We start from the raw sequence: 18,803 nt of genomic DNA on the forward strand, positions 1-18,803 counted from the left end.
TGTAATGAGCCCCAAACCTCTAGAAGTGTGTTCTTATTTACATACCAATTCCTGAGAACTATAACCAGCACTAAAGTTACAGAGAATATAGGAAATAGTCCTTGCTCTCCAGCTGTGTCTTCATGAGCTGGCTTGGGCAAGGGCTCTGGCTCCACAAGAACACACAATTCTGGGTTAGGCCTAATCCTAGGGCCAGTGTCTCTTACCCAGCTGGCACAAGATCCGCATGGGACTTTTATCAAATAAAGGCACACAGGCAGATCGTCTGAAACTCCTGAGTTTCAAAACAACCATTCCTGGGGCGCCTGGGTGGCACAGCGGTTAAGCGTCTGCCTTTGGCTCAGGGCGTGATCCCGGCGTTGTGGGATCGAGCCCCACATCAGGCTCTTCTGCTATGAGCCTGCTTCTTCCTCTCCCACTCCCCCTGCTTGTGTTCCCTCTCTCGCTGGCTGTCTCTGTCTCTGTCGAATAAATAAATAAAATCTTAAAAAAAAAAAAACAAAAAAAACCAACCATTCCTACCCCATTCTGGATTTCTGACATTGCCTTCATCTTTCTCAGTGCAGCCTACTGAACCTCTGGGCTCCTCACAGTCAGGCTGCGGGGGTGGGGGATATACCAAGCTGCAGAACTGAGACCAACATAGAAAGACTTACAGGACATCTTCATGAATCACTGGACTGCTTCTTCCTGAGTTTTACATGAGAGGAATACAGCTATTTGTTAATGAAGTATTCAGACACACATATAAATCCACGCAAGTATATTTTAAGAACAATGCTCACCTTAATAAAATGAACATGACTTTCAAGATATTCAACTTGGAAGGCCAGAAACTCATTAAAACACACACACACACACACACACACACACACACACACACACACACAAAAACTAGCACTGGCTTGTAATTAGAATAGCTTTAAGTACATGTTTCTAACTATATTGTCCATCCTTCCAGTCTTCCACTTAAATGCGTATATCAGACCTAGGCAACCACATACCAGAAACTATGAGGAATTTTCTGCAAGACAAACTGCAGATGGGACTGGAATGAGGAAAAGCATAACTGATGTTCAATCCTCTGCCTGCCTGATAAGTACATAGATGAGACCTTAGCAGTAGTGCCCCACTAATACCCTTATCTAGGAGCAACTAGGACAAGAGCCAAGGTGGGTCATGGTACACTTAGAAGGGCACAACTGGATCCCACCAGGGTGTCAGAAGAAACTTAGCAGTTGCTGGCTTATAATTGGTGGGGGTGGCCACATGAGACAGAGGAAAGATAAAGCTGAGGTTGGCTTCTAAAAGAGGCAAAAAACCCAAAACAAGAACCTAAGTGGAGAAACCTGGTCTACCACAGAAAACAAGGGTTTAGCTCTCTGCTCTACCTCTAGTTCTAGTTTCCTTTCTCCTCTAGCAGAGTTCGACATCAGCAAATGTTTCTCTTTTCCTTTTATCTGCACCTGAAAATCTTTTATTTATTTTTTAAAGATCTTATTTATTTGAAAGAGAGTGAGCGCTAGAGAGAGTGCAAGCACACACAGAGGGAGAGGGAGACAAAGAAGCAGACTCCTTGCTGAGCAGGGAGCTCAACCGGGGCTTGATCCCAGGACTCCGGGATCACAGCCTGAACTGAAGGCAGACGCTTAACCGACTGAGCCACTTTTTAAAGATTTATTTATTTATTTGAGAGAGACAGAGAGAAAGAGAGAGAGAGAGAGAGCATGAGCAGGTGAGGGGGCAGAGGAAGAAGGAGAGAATCTGGAGCAGACTCCCTGATGAGTGTGGAGCCCAATGAGTGGTTTGATCTCATGACCCTGGGATCATGACCCAAGCCAAAATCAAGAATTGGATGCTCAACTGACTGAGCCACCCAGGCTTTCTTTTTGAAAGCGAGAGTGCGTGTGCACAAAAGGGGACACCTAACCGACAGAGCCACCCAGGTGCCCCCTTGAGTAGGCAAACATTGCTTATTAAATAGCATAAAAGAAAAAAAATTTCATTAAAACTAACAACTTGTGTTCATCAAAAGACACTGAGAGTAAAAATGTGAGCCACAGACTGAGAGAAGATATTTTCAATATATACATCCAACACAGATCTTAATATTCAGAATACTAAAAAAATAATTCTGGAAATCAATAAGAAAAAAGACAAACCACCCAAGGGAAAAAAAAGTCAGGAATAGGCACTCCAAAGAAGAGGATATCCAAATGGCCTACAACAGAAGAAAAGATACTTAACATTATTATTCATCAGGAAAATGCAAATTAAAATTACAATGATGGGGCGCCTGGGTGGCACAGCGGTTAAGCGTCTGCCTTCGGCTCAGGGCGTGATCCTGGAGTTATGGGATCGAGCCCCACATCAGGCTCCTCTGCTATGAGCCTGCTTCTTCCTCTCCCACTCCCCCTGCTTGTGTTCCCTCTCTCGCTGGCTGTCTCTATCTCTGTCAAATAAATAAATAAAATCTTAAAAAAAAAAAATTACAATGAGATATTTCTCCACACCCACCAGAATGGCTAAAATGACAACCAAAATCAAAATCAAGTATTATGAAAAAATGCTCCACGTCACTTGGCATCAGGGAAATACAAATCAAAACTACAATGAGATACCACCTCACACTGGTCAGAATGGCTAAAATTAACAAGACAGGAAACAATAAATGTTGGTGAGGATGTGGAGAAAGGGGAACCCTCTTACACTGCTGGTGGGAATGCAAGCTGGTGCAGCCACTCTGGAAAACAGTATGGAGGTATCTCAAGAAGTTAAAAAACAGAGCTACCCTATGACTCAGCAATTGCACTACTAGGTATTTACAGCAAAGATACAAATGTAGTGATCCGAAGGGGCACTTGCACCCCAATGTTTACAGCAGCAATGTTCACAACAGCCAAACAGTGGAAAGAGCCCAAATGTCCATCAACAGAAGAATGGATAAAGAAGATGTGGTACATATACACAATGGAATATTAGCCATTAGAAAGGATGAAATCTTACCATTTACATCGACATGGATGGAACTGGAGGGTATTATGCTGAGTGAAATAAGTCAATCAGAGAAAGACAATTACCATATGGTTTTACTCATATGTGGAATATAAGAAATAGCACAGAAGATCATAGGGGAAGGGAGGGAAAACGGAATGGGAAGTCATCAGAGAGGGAGAAAAACCATGAGAGACTCTTAACTATAGGAAACAAACTGAGGGTTGCTGGAGGGGAGCGGGCTGGGGGAGGTAATTGGCTGATGGGCATTAAAGAGGGAATGTGATGTGATGAGCACTGGGTGTTATACACAACTAATGGATTGTTGAACACTACATCTGACACTAATGATACAGTGAAAGGACACCTATCAGCCAACTAATATGTTGGCTAATTAAATTTAAATAACAAAACAAAACCAAACAAAACCAAGTGTTGCCAAGATGCCAAAACTCTCATACACTGTAGATGGTCATGCAGATTGGTATAACCACCATGGAAATCTGTTTGGCAGTATCTACTGAAGTAACATACACCTACCTACCTTATGACCTAACAATCCCATTCCTAGGTTTATATCAAAGAGAAATAAGTTAGAGCATAAGTCCACCAAAAGAGCATAAAAATGTTCATGGTAGCTTTAGTCATAATAGCCAAGACTGGTAAAATAAACAAATTTTCATCAACAGTAGAATAAACAAATTGTGGTATATTCATACAAAAAAATACTACCCAGCAATCATGAAGAATGAACTACTTACATGCAGCAACATGGATTAACCTCTCATAGGGTGTGTTGAACAAAAGAAGCAAGACACAAAGGGTATGTACTATGAGTCCATTTACACACAGTTCAAAAATAGGCAAAAAGAACTGAGAGTGAGTGAGGTGAGAATAACGGTTACCTGTGTGAGGTAGACTATAATAAGAAGGGGCATAAAGGGATGCCAGAAATACTCTGTATTTTTTCCCCCAAATATTTATTTATTTGAGAGAGAGTGACAGTATTAGTGGGAGGGGGAGGGGGAGAGAGAATCTCAAGCTGACTCCATGCTGAGTGTGGAGCCTGATGTGGGGCTTGATCTCACCACCCTGAGATCATGACCTGAGCCAAAACCAAGAGCTGGACACTTAACTGACTGTGCCACCCAGGTGCCCCACAGAAATACTCTGTATCTTGATCAGGGTGGCAGTTAGCAGGAATACAATCATGTATAAAAATGTACTGAGCTTAAACTTAAGAGTAGTGTACATGACTTGATGAAAGTTAAAGCTCAATAAAAAAAGTGAAAAAACTACACATACTAAATTGTATTTCAAATTCGATTAGGCAGTTAAATGAGAAAATGATCAGGGAAAACTACAGGTAAGGCGGTCAGTAGCAGTTAAGTACAACAGAAAACCAAAACCGTGAAACCGAACACTTGCTCGAGTCTCTACTACAACACAGAATTAAAAAGAGAGGAAAAGTAAAGAAATGTGGTGACAGATCCCTAATCTTTATTTTTTAATTTTTAAAAAAGATTTATGTATTTATTTTAGAGAGACAGAGAGAGACAGTGAGTGAGAGAGCACATGAGTGGGAGGGGCAGAGGGAGAGAGAGAATCTCAGGCAGACTCTGCGCTGAGTGCAGAGCCTGACCTGGGGCTCGATCCCAGGACCCTGAGATCATGACCTGCGCCAAAACCAAGAGTTGGTGCTCAACCAACGGAGCCACAAAGGTGCCTCAGATCCCTAATCTTTAAAAGCTACTTCAGAGAGATCAAGACAGACAGGAGAAGAGCAATGATTTCAAAAAATGAGAAAGAAAAGGATTAAAAAAGAGAGAAGGAAACTCTCCTGAAAGATTTAAAGGCTGAAAACATTTTTTTTTTAAGATTTTATTTATTTATTCGACAGAGATAGAGACAGCCAGCGAGAGAGGGAACACAGGCAGGGGGAGTGGGAGAGGAAGAAGCAGGCTCCCAGCGGAGGAGCCTGATGTGGGGCTCGATCCCATAACGCCGGGATCACACCGGGATCACACCGGGATCACGCCCTGAGCCGAAGGCAGACTCTTTAACCGCTGTGCCACCCGGGCGCCCCTAAAGGCTGAACATTCTGAGGGCATGTTAAGAAACTTAGTAAGAGACTAATACCTTCATTAGTGATGGCAAAAAAGTGTTTTGTTTTTCATTTTAAGGAATCAGAGGCTTCATTTGTGTTCAGTGGGAAAGAGTGCCGTGATCAAATACTAATGCCTATCTTTGGCACAGAATAGAAGGACACCTATCAGACACTGCCAGACATATCTTGGTTCGGTCTTTAATTTCCAAGGATAATGAGAAAAAAAAATAATCCTATACACATTAAAAAAAAAAAACAAAAAACAACACACACAAATCTGACTGGCCTCAGACTTTTCTGCCCCAACACTAGTTAGCCATGCGTGGAGAAGAGCAAAAGAAAAAAACATCTCTCAGATAAACTAAGACTTAGAAAGATAATAAACATTTTTCTTTCAGAAAAAATATTACTTAAATATGTATCCCAGTAAAACAAGATACTAGTAAAAACTCAAGAACATTGTTTAAAAAGAAATCAAGAATATCTTCAACAAATAACATTAAATGGCATTTTAAAAAGGGAAGTGAGAAGGATTTGAGATTCTGCCCTGGATCAGCATCTTGGCCATGTGCTTGGTCACCCCAGTATAGCCACTGTGCACACCCACAGGCTCACCGCTGGGGGCAAGGAAAAAAGGGCTGCCCATTATCCTTATCAGTGGAGTTTGATGGAAGGAGATAGGTGCAGTCTCTTAAGTTAATCGTTACGATGTGTCAAAGGGTTTAGAGAAGATTATTGATTTAGGAAGCGTTTTCCTGATTGATGAAAAATAACTTGGTTATGTTCATCTAATCCTTCTAGAAGGTTATGCAGTGTATTAATGTAGTGCATAATAAACACAACAAAAAAGTAAAACAAAAAGGGAGGTGGGGAAACTTATACATTACAGGGGAAACTGTTATACATTAAAAGGACCTTGATACCGTATCAACCAAAAATAAAGTATGAAGCTTGCCTATCAGATCTTAATTCTAATGGAGCCATTGTGAAATGGCATTTAAAAATTTTTAATTCCGGTATAGTTAACATACAGTGCTATATTTGTTTCAGGTGTACAATATAGTGATTCAACAATTCTATACATTTCTCAGTGCTCATCAGGATAAGCACACTCTTAATCCCCACCACCTACTTCACCCATCGCCTCACCCACCTTCCTTGTGGTAACCACCTGTTTGTTCTTTATAATTAATAGTCTGGTTTTTTTAATTTGTCTCATTTTCTGTGCTTGTTTTGTTTTTTAAATTCCACATATGAGCAAAATCATATGTTGTCTTTCTCTGACTTATTTCACTTACCCTCTAGATCCATCCATGTTGCTGCAAATGGCAAAATTTCATTCTTTTTTATGGCTGAGAAATATCCCACTGTGTGTATGTGTGTGCGTGTGGATACACACACATACTACCTCATCTATCAATGGACACTAGGCTACTGCCATAATTTGGCTATTGTAAATAATGCTGTCATAAACACAGGGGTGCGTGTATCTTTTTGAATTAGTGTTTTCATATTCTTTGGGTAAATACCCAGGAGTAGAATTACCGGATCCTGTGGTAGTTCTATTTTTAACCTTTTGATGAACCTCCATATTGTTTTCCAGAATGGCTGCACCAGTTTGCATTCCTACCAACTGTGTACGAGGGTTCCTTTTTTCCCACATCCTCACCAACACTTGCATGTTTTTGATTCTAGCCAGTAAAATGGCATTTTTTGAGATAATCTGGAGACTCTGAAAATGGACTATATATGACATTTATAAATTATTCACTTTGATATGTGTAATAATGTTAGAGAGGTCATGTTAGGGAAAAAAAGCTTTACAAGTTAGTGACACCTACTGACGTATTTTCAATATAATGAATGGGGTTTGATTTGAAACTTTCAGAATAAAAATCTGGCAGGGGGACAAGGAGAATGATTGAAAAAAAGATTGGCAAAATGTTGACACCTGCTCAAGCTACATGGTGATTCATTATACTAGTCTTTTTACTTTTCTTGTACTCTTGAAAATTTCAACAACAACAAAAACCAACAAAAAACAAAACCTAAGAGCAAAAGTGGATACATTGTTTTAAAAAACAAATGGCAAAAAGAGTAAAAGATAGTTCTTTCTATATTAGGAATGTTAACAGGATTCTAAAAACAGTACCCATGTTAAAAATTATTCTTTAAAGAGATGATACACAATGTACACACGGTATAAAAACATTTAATGATAATAGGGTTGAGAGCATAAAGTGGTTAATCTGGACACTACAGCATAGGTTTGAATTACAGATGTGTGACCTTAGGTAAAGTGCTCAATCTAAGTGTCAGTTTCTCTATCTGTAAAATGGGGATAGAGCAGTGTTTACCCCAGTTAAGACTACTGTGAAGATTAAATACTGGCACAATGTAAGCCTAAATAAATAGCTGCTATTATCTAAAATCTCACTGACACCCATAAAAACTAGGAAATGAAGGAGTGATGAGAGAAGGAGGATACAGGAAGTCCTACATTTATCCATGGGGAGGAGTGACAGAAACTACAAGTTGTTTCCCACTATCTGTTCTCCTACTCTTCCTCTGTAACAGAACTCTTTAGTTTTAGCTACACATACGACTGCCTAGAAGTATATCCCAGTCTACACTGCAGGTAGGTTTGGCCATGTGAGTCAGTTCTGGCCAACAGAATTAGAAGTGTGTATGAACTCTCAGGTATTTAAAGGGAGAGGCATCTTTAAATTTTTTTTTTTTTTTTTAGAATTGCATTTTTTTAATATATATTTTATTTATTTATTTGACAGAGAGAGCGAGTGCACAAGCAGGGAGAGGGGCAGGCAGAGGGAAAGGGAGAAGCAGGCTCCCTGCTGAGCCAAAGGCAGACACTTAACTGACTGAGCCACCCAGGTGGCCCTCCATTCCTTCTTTTAACTGTTTGTACTTCCCACAGGCTTCTATGCAGAGGAAAAGGCATCACATTCCAATAGCCATCTTAGACTTTATGGGTCTTCGGAAATGAAAACGATGTACAGCAGAGCAACAAAATGGAAAGAGCCTTGGTCCATGACACTATAAAGTGCCAAACCAGAAAACTTCTGGACTTTTCTTTCACTTGAGAGAAAAATCTACTTCTATCTTATTTAAGTTACTGTTACTGTATTTTGGAATTTTCTGTTTCTTACAGCTGAACATAATCCTAACTAAATTGAGAGAATGTTATATCCTGTTTAATTCCTCCTGATAAGTAAGAGAAAAATAATTTAAAGTATTTTATAATTTAAAATAATTAAAATAATTAAAGAAAAAGAAGTGGAGTTAAAATGCAATGAATATAGACGTGGTGGTTGCACAACACTGTAAATAGTCTAAATGTCTGGGAATTATTCATTTAAATGGCTAATTTTATATCTTATATGAATTTCACCTCAATTTTTTAATGCAATGTTATAAATACAGTTTAGAAGAGACATACCTAAAGCAATGAGATTTAGGAAAAAAAAGGGGGTGAGGGGGGAGAGAAGAAAAAAATCTATTAGGCAAAGATAAATACTAAAACAAAACAAAAAACCAAAGGAGGATACAAGGCAAGAATGAACTGAAATGAAAATAAAGAAACAAAACCCTTTGAAGTACAAGGAAACACTGACAAAAGCACACTTGTAGCTCTTGTAGTAGCACCATTCATTCTTTAACATATCAAGCAGATAAAAATAATACAACTAGAATAGTGTAATTAATAATGATAATTCAATAGCTCTATACTGAATTTTGTATGCTACTAAAATACATCCTTCTCAAAATGCATAAAGTTCAAAGAAAAAAAGGTATTATATACTGGGTCACAGAAATTTTTAAAAAATATCCTGAAGTAGAAATTAATAACAAAAGTTTAAGAAATCAGGGGCGCCTGGGTGGCACGGCGGTTAAGCGTCTGCCTCTGGCTCAGGGCGTGGTCCTGGCGTTATGGGATCGGGACCCACATCAGGCTCCTCCGCTGGGAGCCTGCTTCTTCCTCTCCCACTCCCCCTGCTTGTGTTCCCTCTCTCGCTGGCTGTCTCTGTCTCTGTCAAATAAATAAATAAAATCTTAAAAAAAAAAAAGTTTAAGAAATCCAACTAAACAAACCCCACAAAATTCTCCCAAAGAACTTCAGAATCAAAGAGAAAATCTAATGATGATCAGAGCCTATTTAGGAAATGATCATTAGAATAGCACGCATCTAAATGGATTAGAATGTGGCCAAAGTACTAGTAGTGGCATATTCAAAGCTATAAAGCTTTTAAGTAAATTAATAAAAAACACAGATAAACATAGAAGATTCAACAAAAGTAGAACAAACCACATCAAGGACAAATAAAAGAAAATAAAGATAAAAATAAAAATTATAAAATAATAAGAGCTAGTTTTTGAAAACTAAGAAATGCACATTGCTAACAAATTTAAGAAAAAAATCAGAGAGCATAAATCAAATTAGCAATGGAAAGTGGAATTAACAATGTAGTCTTAATTTTTTGTTAGAAAGGAGATTAAAACATGTGATATTAGAGGAATGGATGATTTTCTGGCATAAGGTTAACAAAATTGATACAAAAGTGATGGAAATTTCCATATCACAATTGTGGTGGTATTTAAACTAATGTATATTTTTGTCAAACTCACCCAATTGAACATTTAAAGCTACTGAATTACTCATTCTACATGTTTGTTATATCTCAATAATTCTAACCAAAAATTTGAAACAAAACCCAGAAAAGACTAATAAGCAAAGAACAGACAAAGGAGGGAGGTGTCCAAGTTTTTCTTTCCAAAACTACTACAGGCTGAGTTTCTTCAGTTCATTCATGTGTTCAGTCAATAATACTTATTAGTGGTGTGGGAAGGGGTCTATTCTCCAGGAACTGTTCTAAGCACTAGAGATTAATACAGTAAATGAAAATAAAGTTTCTATATTCTAGTGGGAAACAATAAATAAGCAAAGCAAAAGCAAAAGCAAAAACCTGTTGTCAGGTGACGGTAAGTGCTAAGAAATAAAGTCCAGTAGGGTACACAGTGCCTGGGGTAGAGTATTCATTTCTATAGATCATGGGTAAAGAACTTTCTGATAAGGCTGACTTCTGAATAGAGATCTGAAGGACAAAAAAAGCAAACCATGCAGTGAATGAAGCAGAAGTGCAAAGGCCCAGAGCATGATTTGTCTGGCATGACTCAAGAATGAGTAGGCTGGTTTGGCCAGTGAAGAGTAAGCAATGCAGAGAGGGGTAGGGATGAGGTCAGAAAGGAAGGAGGCCCCAGTCAGGGCTTGATATTTCCTTCTGAGAGGAACCCTCTGGAGGGGCTTAGAACAGTGGTGTTAAATAATCCACCTTACATGTTAAAAGATCACCCTGGTTGCTGTTTTGTGACTGGATGGGAGGGGCAAAGGTCGGAATAAGCCTACTGTAATAGATTAAGCAAGAGAAAGAAACATTTTAGACCATGGTAGTACTACTGTAAATGGATTCTGCATGGAATTTTTTAAAGAAGATCTATTTATTTACTTGAGAGAGAAGGAGAAAGAGAGAGAGAGAGAGACAGTATGAGCAGGAGGGGCAGAGGGAGAGGAACTCTCAAGCAGATTCCTCACTGAGCATGAAGCCTGACGTAGGGCTTGGTCCCACAACCCTGAGATCGTGACCTGAGCCGAAACCAAAAGTCAGACACTCAACTGACTATACCACCCAGGTGCCCCGGATTCTATGTATATTTTAAAGACGCAGTGATAGGACTGCTGAGAGTCTGAAGGTAGAATCTGAGAGAAAGAGTCAAGAATGATTCTCAAAGTAATGTACACTTTCCAGGTCACAGAAAAAGCAAAGCTTTTCCCATTCTTTTTTAAAAAGTCAGCACAACCTAATACTCAAATATCCAAAGCATAAACAGCAAAGATGGAAAGGAGAGGCCAGGCCCACTATGGAAATGGATGTAAATATCCTAAGTAAAATAACAGCAAATCAAATTAGCAGACCATTAAAATACAACTACACTGAGTCCAGAGTTTATCCCAGTAAGAAATGAACAAGTCAAGTTTAGAAAATATATTTAACATATCACACAAAGAAAGAAGTGATTATTTTAATAGCATTTTTTTTTAAACAGACCTTAAAAAAAAAGATTTTATTTATTTATTTGAAAGAGAGTGAGAGAGAGCGAGAGAGCGAGACAGAGCACGAGCAGGGGTCAGGGGCAGGGGAGAAGCAGGCCCCCAGCTGAGCAGGGAGCTTGACAAGGGCTCCATCCCAGGACCCTGGGATCATGACCTGAGCTGAAGGCAGATGCCTAACTGACTGAGCCACCTAGGCGCCCCATTTTAATAGCATTTTAATGAAAATGCATCTTATAAAACTTCAGCATACTTTTTTTTTTTTTCCCCTAAGTAGAGACTCAGTAAAAATAGGAAAACACAGGGTGCCTGAATTGCTCAGTCAGTTATGTGTCTGACTCGGGCCAGGTCATGATCTCAGGGTTCTGGGACTGAGGAGTGGCAGCAGAGGAGGTCTGCTTCCCACTCAGCAGGGAATCTGCTCATCCCTCTGCCCCTCCCCCTGCTCATCCCTTTATCCCTCCCCTTGCTCCTGCTCTCTTTCAGATGAATAAAATCTTAAAAATAAAAGAAAAACACTTCCTTAATATGCTGATTATCTTTTAAGATAACAGAAGCATTATGTGAATGTTCAAAATACTAAAATATTCCTATTAAAGTTAAAAAAATTCTTACTATCACAGGATTATTATTTAAATGCATTTAGTTTCAGGTAAGGCAGTCAGGCAGAAATCAGAGAATAAGATATATGACTACTGAAAAACAGATAACATTGTCATTAAAATAAATATAATTAGAAAATCCAAAGTGATCAGCTTAAAAAAAAAAAAAAACAATAAGAGAGTTTGATGTGATGGCTGGATATAAAAAGTTAGCATTTCCAAAGTACTATTTAGGAGGTGTAAAGGAAAAAACAATCCATTCATTATAGCAAGAAAATTACTGAAAAAATGTGAGACGTGAGACCTAAAGAAACTGATATGCAGAGAATACTTTGTTCTAATAAGAAATTTTATAACCACGTCAATTTGTTTCAAAGAAAATTTTAAAGTGAATTTAATTCCAATTGAGATGCCATGAGGAGCGCTCATTTCAGCAGCACATATACTAAAATTGGAATGACACAGAGATTAGCATGGTACCTGCACGAGGATGACAAACAAATGCATGAAGGGTTCCATGTCTTTTGTTGTATATTTCAAAGTTGCTAAGAGAATAAATCTTAAAAGTTCTCATCACTGGGGCATCCAGGTGGCTCAGTTGGTTAAGTGTCTGACTCTTGATCTCAGCTCAGATTTTGATCTCAGGGTGTTCAAATCCCGCGCTGGGATCCATGCTGGGTATGGAGCTTACTTTAAAAAAAAAAAGTTCTCATCACAAGAAAAAAACATGTGACTACACACAGTGATGGATGCATTATAGACATTATGATGACCACTTTGTATATATTATTGAATAAACATGTTGCACACCTGAAACTACTATATTATTATTTGTCAATTGTACCTGAATAAAAGAAATACCATGAGGATTTGGGGAAGGGGAGTTAATGAAACTTAAAATATTCTGAAGTTTGCATAAAGTGTATGTAAGAGGGAAAAGCCAAAGGAATAGTGCACCAAATATAAATAAAAGGGTGTGTGTAAATTCACACCACTAGTATTAAAACATCACAAAGCTATAGTAACTCAAAGAGTAAAGTTGTGTTTCAAGAATATACAAACATAAAACAGCCGAGAAACAAATGCTAGTATGCATGTCTATCTACCGACACATACAGATCCTAGCACAGCGTGTGTATATATAGCTAGTATATAATGGAGCTTAACTTTTAGTTAAATAAGGACAGAATAAGTTATCTGATAAATGATACTAAGATCATTTGTAAACAACTTTGAAAAATTCAGTTATATCTATACCCCACATCACTCAGCACAATAAATTCCAGATAAAAGTTTTAATAATAATTTTTCAAAAGGTAAAATAATGAGAATATATGATTAGTCATCTAACTGGAGGTTAGGAAGACTTCTGTAAGCATAAAAAGAAATTTCATAAAGGGAAAATGGAAAGATTTGACTACAGAAAATTATAAATAATTTGCATTTGAGAAAATTCCATAGATAATGGAAGTGACAAGCTGTATAAAAATATTTTCAACATAAATGACTGAAAAAAATTAAGTGGAAAATAGTCCAATAAATAATGGGCAAAGGACATGACAAGGTAACTCCCTAACAAAGATACACAAATGTCAATGTTCAGAAGTACCTGAGGATTCCTCTTTTAAACATTTTCAAAATCAGTTTATCAGTTATAGTGCTAATTCTCATTATGCCAAAGACCCATTTATGGGGCACCTGGGTGGCTCAGTCAGTTAAAAGCGTCTGCCTTTGGCTCGGGTCATGATTCTGGGGTCCTGGGATTGAGCCCCGCATCGGACTCCCTGCTCAGCAGGGAGCCTGCTTCTCCCTCTGCCCTTCACCCCACTCTCTCTCACTCTTTCTCTCTCAAATAAATAAATAAAATCTTAAAAGACTCATTTTATTTTTGACCCAATAAAGGAATAACTACATGCTCATTTTATTTATTGTTCACTGGAAAATATATTTACTATTTTTGACTCCAAGTGTTGTTCCAGTTATTAAAAAAAAAATCAAAACTAGATTTAAAGTCTAAAAATTTGTCATCCTTAAGGATATTCAAAAGAATGTGTCATGGGGTCCAGAAAGCAGAGGGCACAAACAAAACCCTAAGTGATAGAAATAATACTAACATACATGTATACAAATTTCTATGTTAGCCAGTACAGGAGTTCTGCTTCCAATATGGCCAAGTAAGTTCCTACTGGATCACATTTCCTGCAGATAACAATGATAAACTCAGGGCAAAATTATAAAAACAAATACCTAAGGCCCTAGACAGTGAACCAAAACAGGCAAGATTTGAAAGGGGTACCAATACTCAGAAGAAGGAGCTGGGACGGTTAACTTTACCTCCTCCTCCCAACTTATAGATTTAGGGAAGGTATCCCATACAGGACCACTCAAACTCTGTGGGAAAATTCATAGTCTTTAATAGTGTAAAAAAAATAAAGGACAAAGTTTGGGACAATCATAGCTGCTAGAAAGTAAGTGAGGCTATTATATAAAGGAGAGAGTCAGAGAGGAGGTCCCATATTCTGTATACACATAATGCTTAAATTTCTTGCTGACTTTCGAATGGTGCATGCACAGATTAAATGTAATATAAACGAATTAATGTAAGCCAAGAAACCAGACAAACAGAATGGATGTCTGACTTGCAGTTTGAGTCTAACCAATTGCACTGCCAGCTAAAATAAAGCATCAACCTTCTCTGGAGGAATAAAACAAAATCCACATGACATTTACACTTCCAGGATAAAATCTAAAATTACTCAATATACAAAAAAACAGGAAAATGTGACCTATTCTCAAGAGAAAATATAGTAAATGGAGACCAACTTCGAAATGACATGAATGTCAGAATTAATAGCAAGGCTGGCAAAGAAGTTATCATAATTGTGTTCAATGAAATAAAGGAAAATGATTGAAATCAGTGAAAAGATAGGAAATCTCTGTAGAGAAAAAAAACTATGAAAAAGAACCAAATGGAAATTCTAGGAATGAAAAAAACCACCAATATCTGAAATAAAAAAGTCACTGGGTAGACTTAAAAGAAAATGGACATGACAAAGACTTGAGTAGTCAGAACAACGGAAATAAGCCAATCTGGAGAACATAGAGAAAAAAAATTAATTAAGCCTTTGAGATTTGGAAGACAATAGCAAAAGGCCGAACATATGTGTAACTGAATCCCAGAAGCAAAAGAGAGAGCTTGGAGCAGAGAAGAAAATATTATTATTCAGTTATAATGTCTAAGTTCCCCAATTTGGTGAAAGACAATTTATAGATTCAAGAATATAGTAAACCCCAAGCAAGATAAATACAAAGAAAATTATTCTTAGCCCCTTAATAGTCAAACTACTGAAAATGTTGAAAGCAGCCAAAGAAAAATGACACATTGGATACAGAGAACAATAATTTGAATGAGGGCTGATGTCCTACCAGAAACCATATATGTCATAAGACAATGGATGGACATATTTGAAGTACTGAAAACTTTTCTTTAAAATTTTTTAAAAGTATTTATTTATTTTAGAGAGAGAGAGAGAGAGAGAGAGAGAGAGGACACGTGCACATGCGTGCATAAGCAGGGGGAGGAGCAGAGGAACAAGTAGACTCCCCGCCGTGTGGGGAGCCCAACGTGGGGCTCTATCGCAGGACCCTGAGCATCATGACCTGAGCAGAAGTCAGATGCTCAACTGACTGAGCCACCCAGGTGCCCCAAGTATTGCAAAATTTCTACATCCAGACATCTTTGAAGAAATAAGTGAAATTTTGGAGTACCTGGATTGCTCAGTTGGTCAAGTGTCTGCCTTTGGCTCAGGTCATGATCTCAGGGTCCTGGAATAGAGTCCCACATCAGGCTCCCTGCTCAGCAGGGAGTCTGCTTCTCCCTCTCCCTTTGCCGTTCCCCCTGCTTGTGCTCTTTCACTCTCACTCTCTCTCTAAGAAATAAAATCTTAAAAAAAAATAAATTAGTGAAATAAAGACACTTTCTGATAAAAGAATACGAAGAGAATTCGTTGCCAGCAGATCTGCCCCACAAGAAAAGTTAGTAAAAGCTCTTCAAACCAGAGGAAAGTGACACCACTTGGATGCTTAGACAACAATTTTTCTTTTTCTTTCTTTGTTTTTTTAAGATCTTATTTATTTATTTATTTGAGAGAGAGAGAGAGAGGGCACAAGGAGTGTGAGCACACATGAGCAGGGGAGAGGAAGAAGCAGGCTCCCTGCTGAGCAGAGATGTGGGACTTGATTCCAGGACCCCAGGATCATGACCTGAGCTGAAGGCAGACGCTTAACTGACTGAGCCACCCACGTGCCGGAGACAACAATTTTTCTATCTTCTAAATTAAAATAGATATATAGATCTGGGGTGCCTGGCTGGCTCAGTCAGCAAAGCTTGGGACTACTGATCTTGGGGTCATGAATCTGAGCCCCACGTTGGGAGTAGAGTTTACTTAAAAATAATAATAAATAAAAAAAATAAAATAGATATATAAATCTGCTTAAAGCAAAAATCATAATATTTTACAAATGGTGCCAGGAAAACTGGATATTCACATGTTAAAGAACTTAGCTAGATCTCTAACACCAAATACAAAAATTAACTCAAAATAGGTCAAAGATCTAAACATACAAACCAAAACTATAAAACGCTCAGAATAAAAAAGAGGGGAAAATCTTCATGACACTGGATTTGGCAATGATTTATTGCATATGACACCAAAAGCACATGCAACAAAAGAAAAAATAGATAAAATGGCAAATTTTATGTTATGTATATTTTACCATACACAAACAACATTATCACCACAGACTTTAGTGTTATTTAAAACATTTTCTAATATTAAATTAGTAGGAATAAAGTTTGCACGTCTTTGAAGCAAAAACAACAAAACAACCCCATAACATTGTCATGTGGGGTTTATAATGTATATAATATGTTATATACATATGTGTGTTATGGTATGTACTATATAGCAATCATAATAATAAAATACAGAGCTACTGGTAACTGAAACTGTGTGGTTACAAGGTTTTTATGTGTTATGTGAAGTGGTACGATAGTAACTATAATTAGACTGAAAAGTTAAGGATGTCTGCTACAATCTACAGAGCCAAAACTAAAAAAATTGTAAACAGATATAACTAAAAGCCAACAAGTAAGTTAAAATGGAATTCTTTTTTTTTTTTTTTAAGATTTTATTTATTTGAGAGAGAGTGGAGAGACAGTGTGAGCAAGTGCACAAGCAAGGGGAGGTGCAGATGGAGAAGCAGGCTCCCCTCTGAGCAGGGAGCCTGATGCGGGGCTCGATCCCAGAACCCTGGGATCATGACCTGAGCTGAAGGCAGATGCCACCCAGGTACCCCTAAAAGGGAATTCTAAAAAAAATTCAAATAATCTAAAAGAAGTCAGAAAAGGAGGTACAAAAGGTACAAAAAGGAACAAAAATCAGAAGGGACAAACAAAACTGTAAGTCTAAACTCGACCACAAGAATAATTACATCAAATATTAATAAACTAAATTACCCCAATTAAAAAGAAGAGATTGTCAGTGTGGATTAAAAAGTAAGACCCAATTATACGTTGTCAATAAAAGACACATTAAAGACACATTTTATGAATAAAAACACAGACTGGTTAAAAGCACATGGATGGGAAAAGATATACCATGCAAATAGTAAACATAAGAAGGCTGTAGTGGCTATATTAATATCAGAAAAAATAGATTTCAAAGCAAAGTATTACCAGAGATAAAAGAAGGACATTTCACAATGATAAAACAGTCAATTAATCAGGAAGACAAAACTATCTTAATTGTGTATGTGCCTAATAGCAGAGCACCAAAATACAGGAAGCAAAAATGAACAGAATTAAAGAAAAAAAATCCACAGTCATATTTGGAGATGTTAACACTCCTCTTTCAGAAATTAATAGAGCACCTAGATAAAATATTAGTAAAGACAGAGAGGATCCAGGGGCACCTGGGTGGCTCTATCAGTTAGGCATCTGCCTTCAGCTCAGGTCATGATCCCAGGATCCTGAGATTGAGTCCCGCGTTGGGCTCCCTGCTCAGTGGGGAGCCTGCTTCTCCCTCTGCCCCTCCCCCCTGCTCATGTTCGTGCTCTCTCTCTCAAATTAAAAAAAAAAAAAAAAAAAAGAAAAGAAAAAAAGAAACAGAGGATCTGAACACTATCAACCACACCGATCTAACTGATATTTATAAATCACTACACCTAGGAACCACGGAATACATTCTTTTCATATACACATAGTATGTTCTTCAAGACAGAAATGTACTGCTCCATAAAACAAGTCTCAATAGATTAACAAGGACTGAATAACGCTCTCTGATCACAATGGAATTAAATTAGGAATCGATAACAATGAGATACCCAGGAAACCCCCAAATATTTGGAAATGAAATAACACACTTCTAAATAACCTATACATTACTACAGATCCTGCAGATATCAAAATAACAGCAAGGAATTATTATGAACCATTTTATATCAACAAGTTTGACAACATAGATGAAATGGACAAATTCCTTGAAACCTAAACGTATCCAAACTGATACAAGATAAAACAGAAAATATGAATAATTATATACATTAAATAAATGGAATTCATTATCAAAAAGCTTCCCACAGGAACTCTAGGCCAGGGAGGTTTTACCAGTAAATTCTTTTTTTTTTAAGATTTTATTTATTATTTATTTGACAGAGAGAGAGAGACAGTGAGAGAGGGAACACCAGCAGGGGGAGTGGGAGAGGGAGAAGCAGGCTTCCTGATGCGGGGCTCGATCCCATCATGACCTGAGCCTAAGGCAGACGCTTAACGACTGAGCCACCCAGGCGCCCCTTACCAGTAAATTCTATCAAACATTTAAGGAAGAATTAACACCAATATTACATAAACTCTTTCAGAAAATGGAGGAGCAGGAAGTTACACTTCTAAGTCATTTAATGAGGTCAGCATAACTCT

The 18,803-nt window shown here is 37.8% G+C and overlaps 1 protein-coding gene and 1 non-coding gene across 3 annotated transcripts in view; one reads left to right on the forward strand and one right to left on the reverse strand.

Annotated features, from left to right (window-relative positions):
• The window catches only part of SMG6 (SMG6 nonsense mediated mRNA decay factor), a 229,962-nt gene that overhangs the window by 43,471 nt on the left and 167,688 nt on the right, over positions 1-18,803 (reverse strand). The window lies entirely within an intron of this gene.
• Positions 12,249-12,352, forward strand: LOC121105116. Its single transcript, XR_005837546.1, has one exon. It is a non-coding gene; the product is annotated as a U6 spliceosomal RNA (small nuclear RNA).

This window comes from Ursus maritimus, unplaced genomic scaffold (genome assembly GCF_017311325.1).
Source record: "Ursus maritimus isolate PB19 unplaced genomic scaffold, ASM1731132v1 scaffold_24, whole genome shotgun sequence".
Taxonomy (NCBI): Eukaryota; Metazoa; Chordata; class Mammalia; order Carnivora; family Ursidae; genus Ursus; species Ursus maritimus.